The sequence below is a fragment of the Ananas comosus genome, unplaced genomic scaffold (genome assembly GCF_001540865.1).
Source record: "Ananas comosus cultivar F153 unplaced genomic scaffold, ASM154086v1, whole genome shotgun sequence".
Taxonomy (NCBI): domain Eukaryota; kingdom Viridiplantae; phylum Streptophyta; class Magnoliopsida; order Poales; family Bromeliaceae; genus Ananas; species Ananas comosus.
Genome location: NW_017892066.1, coordinates 2,942 through 7,543, shown reverse-complemented (window position 1 = coordinate 7,543; position 4,602 = coordinate 2,942). Strand labels below are relative to the sequence as shown.

The 4,602-nt window shown below is 42.9% G+C and overlaps 1 long non-coding RNA gene across 1 annotated transcript; it reads right to left on the bottom strand.

The window, feature by feature from the left end:
- Positions 1 to 3,495: 3,495 nt before the first annotated feature.
- On the bottom strand, positions 3,496 to 4,180 carry LOC109705298. Its single transcript, XR_002214688.1, has 3 exons — positions 4,117 to 4,180; positions 3,931 to 4,030; positions 3,496 to 3,612 (listed from the first exon to the last, which is right to left on the bottom strand). It is a non-coding gene; the product is annotated as an uncharacterized LOC109705298 (long non-coding RNA).
- Between the last annotated feature and the right edge of the window lie 422 nt (positions 4,181 to 4,602).

The following is a 4,602-nucleotide window of genomic DNA, read 5'->3' as shown; positions in this document are numbered from 1 at the left end:
GAGATAGAAGGGATAAAGGTCACTATTATTATATTATAATCATTGTCCAAAACCATAAAACCATTCGGACATAAAACTCTTCTCCATAATAAATAGTTTCAAAGATGAATCTTAACACATCAATCTCTCAAAAGAAAAGAAAAGCCAACTGTATGAAGCAGAAATAGAAAACGATAAGTTCCGCCGAATTCCTGGAGCATAAAAGTACATCATGTGGTAATAGTTCGAACCACCTTGCCATGGATCAATCTTTGTATTGTGCCATACACGCCTTAACACAGTCCGACCACTTGAATCGTTCCCCATGGTATACTCTTCTGCTCGCCAGCAGGCACACAGACGGTACTCGACAATCCCGCTTCGATCCCTCGCTAGACGTGGTCTGTGCTCCTGAGTCTATCAATCCACACAGGGAGAGTTCACAACAAACGGTTAGAAAAAACAAAAAGAATGCGAGAATCGGGATAGAGAGGTACCTCTTCGCCTTCAGGTGCAATCACGAGCGAAGTGTCCCAGCTGATTACAATTGAATCCAAGTCATCTTTGACTTGTCCTTCTGCACCCCGTTTGCTTCGTCTTTCTTTTAGTGCTTTTCACACTTATTAGTGGCGGACCGCTACTGATTTTGAGCCCGCGGTCTGTCTCTTTCCGCATTGGAACCGCAGTGTCTGCCGAAAGTTGACTCACTAGCATGCAGTTGAGTTTATACCAGCCTCAAGCGCTCCTCCTCAAACTCCAAATGCCGTGCAATCATCCTCAAAAGTTTGATATTGTCAATTATAGGTCAATATTTCTCGCAGTATGTTCCCACGAATTGAGGAAGGGAGCGAAATGAGTAGCTTGGAATCTGCTGCTCATCAGTCAAAGTGCCAGCCAGCTCGACTTTACTCGCGAAATCATCTTACATTGTTCTAACGTGCTGTTCACTAGTCTGATCAGCACCTTATTTATAACCTGACAAATCCGCATAAGTCAGACTGCGGCAATCTTATAGCGAACAGTTGCACCAAATTTTGCTTTGAAACCTCCCGACAGTTTCATACTGCAGTAGGATACTGGCTCACACTCGTACAAGAGATCATTCTGCATACTGCTCAGCAATCGTGATCGAGGCATATCGATCCTTTTTGAACGCAATTATTTAGGCTTCCATATGCTCGGCGAGCCTGGAACCGTATGCCCTATGTAGGTCATTTTATTACTCAAGTTTTCACAGGACTTTTGCTCAGGCGAGAACATATTGAATTTTACCGTGTGCCAAATTCATACATTGTTCACCATCCAATCTCTGCCCTTGTCTTAAATCCGCACAATTTTTTGGAAGCGCATTAACTCTCACTTTGTTCATGTCAATTCGCGTCAAAAAAAAGTATTTTAAAATTAGTATATCGATAACATGTATTCATTTTTGCGACTCTCTAATAAATAAATTAAAAAATAGATCAATACTGTGTAAGCAGAAAATTTCGCATAAATGCCGTATCACATACACAGTCCCGACCAAATGTCAAAATTTTTTAAAACTTATTTAAATTAAGATGTCACAAAGTGTGATAAAAGCATATAATTTTAAAACTACAACCAAAAGATAAAAGATTCCGCCACTTGACAAAGATGCATAAAAAAAATAATATTATGCCTAAAGTTGAACAGGTATTGATGGCATGTTAATTATGGTCAAGAGAAAAAATTTAAATCATTATAATAAATGCTTGTAACATATATCATCCGAATATTGCATATTAAACTATCTAAGTAATGCATAAAATGCTTAAACAATTTATAAAAAAAATTTACAGAAAAACGAAGAAAGAAAAAAAGCACTCGCTGGCGCCTGCGGGCTGCGCGCTCCCCTTGTGGGCCTTTGCGTGGCCAAGCCTTGTGTCGGCGCCGGCAGCGGCTCGCGGGCCGCGCTGACCAGCGCCGTGCGCAAAAGGGCGGCCCACCGCGCCGCAGGGCAGTCGCCCAAGACCGCCGCGCAGGCGGTCCGCACAGCCTACCCGGGAACCGCCCGCCAAGCTACGCTCAGATCGCTGATGGCGGCCCGCGCGGGTCCCGCGGGCAGCGCTGCGAGCCTCCGCGTGCATGGCGGCCCGGCGGCCTGCTGGGACCGGGTGGCACGCACTGCGCACACGTGGCCTGCGTGGGGCCCTTAGCGCGCCAGCATGCTTGCTGCATTGCTGACCGCGCCTACCGCAGTCCCGTCTCGTCCCCCCCGCCGCCCCCTTGCCCCACGTAGCACCGGACCAGTTCAATATATATTATTTATTTTTATTTTTAAAGATAGTAATCTTAAAAATCATAACATGAATTTAGAAATCGATTTATGTCAAGAAATATTTCGATAGAAAGCTTATGACGAGTTCTGTCCAATCATGCAAGTTTCACAACTAGGATATAATCACACATCAAAGCAAGCCACCCAAAAAATTCGATTAGGGTTTTTTTACAGCTCGCCACGGGGGTCCCTTTAGTAAAACATACTGCGGAAAGTTTTTCTACTTTTTTTTTTAAAGAAAACCTAAACCCCAGCGAATGCCAGTCTGCCCACAAATACATGAATCCATCTGTTAGCACCTACGGACAGTAATCTCCCCTGTATTTCCACGGAGTCGCACAAGTACAATAGAGTAACCATCAGGAACCACGACACAAATGAATATTAAATGACTATTCCAATCATTCATAGTCACCATTCACATTATCACGTTTACATTCAATTTTTAACAGAAATCCATGAAAAATTCTTTTGAAACATGTATGTAAGTAGGTGTGAGAACTACAAAAAGTTTCCAGGGGTTGGCCGGGCCCCGCCCGACTCACTGCCACTAGTCTATCTAGAGCATATGAGGCAAAAAAGTAAAACAAATAGTAACCAACTATATATGATAACTACTAAATGCCTGTACAAAAGCTGGAAGAAAGTAATATATGAAAACCTGTAAATATGCATGCATGCTTATATACTGAGTTATACCCAATTCATTTTGTTACACCCTTGGTTAATCAATTACTCACTGACCTATCCCCAAGTATCAGGGACGAACCCCTGCACCCGATGGACCTGTCAACTGGGAACGCCACCTCTCTCTGGTCCAGTAAAGATGACTACTCCGGAGCTCATCGTTCAAGGAGGAGCGACCTACCTTGAACCAAACGAATGTGAGTATGATCTGATCCCCCTTTAGAGGATTCAACTGACAAACACTGTCACACTTTTCTCTAACTAGTTCTTTATGCTAGTTTCACAAATTCATTTATCGATGCTAACCAAATCTCTAGTTGAATGTCACCAAGTTTACTATTGTTATAGTCCATACATTCATAGGGTTCTATATTCACATTCTAATGTTCACATGTTCTCACTGTTGATAGGGATTCATACTTTCAATTGCACACTGCCAATACCCTATAATGCATGACTACATTACAAATATGCTCAATGAATAATCATAGACATAAAAGGTGATTCAAAGACTTCGGATAGAACCACCCACCTGAAGTGGTGTCAACAACTGGAATTCACGTCTCGGAATGCGTCGACGACTAATACTCGCGACTCAGTGCCAATCGAACTAGAACGGTCTCTACCGTAATCAATGTGTCGTCGACCTGTCGGAAAGTCAATTTAGACTTTCGAGCATGTATAACTTCTATTTATAAAAGACCAGAAGACATTTAACTAGAGCCTTATTCTCATATTCTACAAATTAGCCTTCAACTCCAAGTATTCATGTAGTTGTATATACTATCATATATACATTTAAATCAGCAAAATTCTGATTTCAGCATCAAGCTGAAATTTCAATCCTATGCTGCATTTTCAGCATTAAATCTCTTCTTTGAACAACTATTTTACCTCAAAGCTCAGCTGAGCTAGGATCAATTACTATATTCTTTATTTCAACTGGAAGTATCAAGAAAACTCACTCGAAGTATCAGCTTCAGCCCTACTTCACAACTCGGACAGCAGGATTGCACCAATAGATCCACTTTGCTTGGCGACTACAAGCAGCTCCAAGCTCTAATGCTGTCACTCATAGCAGCACCAATTCTATGTGAGCATTATCTCTCATATAAATACTTAAGTCGAATACAACATGAATCCAAGCTTACCTTAGATTAGGTTTCTACCAGATTGTTCTCAGCTGCAATTTCTACTTGATAACTCTGCTCATCTGTAATACACTAGATCTTAGCAAATTGCAAGATTCGAGTGTTTGATCTGTGTGTGGAGCCTTTCCACAGTTTTTGGAGGGTCGTTGATAGTGTTCCGACCCCTGGCACGCATCCCGAGGATGTTGGAGTGAGACTTGGCACCAAAATCCCAAAATCGGCAATATCATAACGATGTTATCGTTTTTGGGGGGGACGTCTGGTTTGACGTGTTTTTGACGGAGGAACATGGCCATGTGCCCAAGAACATGGCCATGTTCCGGCTGCTTTAACGTTTGGGCTCCGAGCCCAGCGCGCCAGACGCCGAGACATGGCCATGTTCGGGCTACCGACATGGCCATGTTGGTAGTTGGGAACATGGCCATGTTCCGGTCAGACAAGGCCATGTTCGGGACGACGTCCGATGGGCTCTCGACAGGTTTTTAG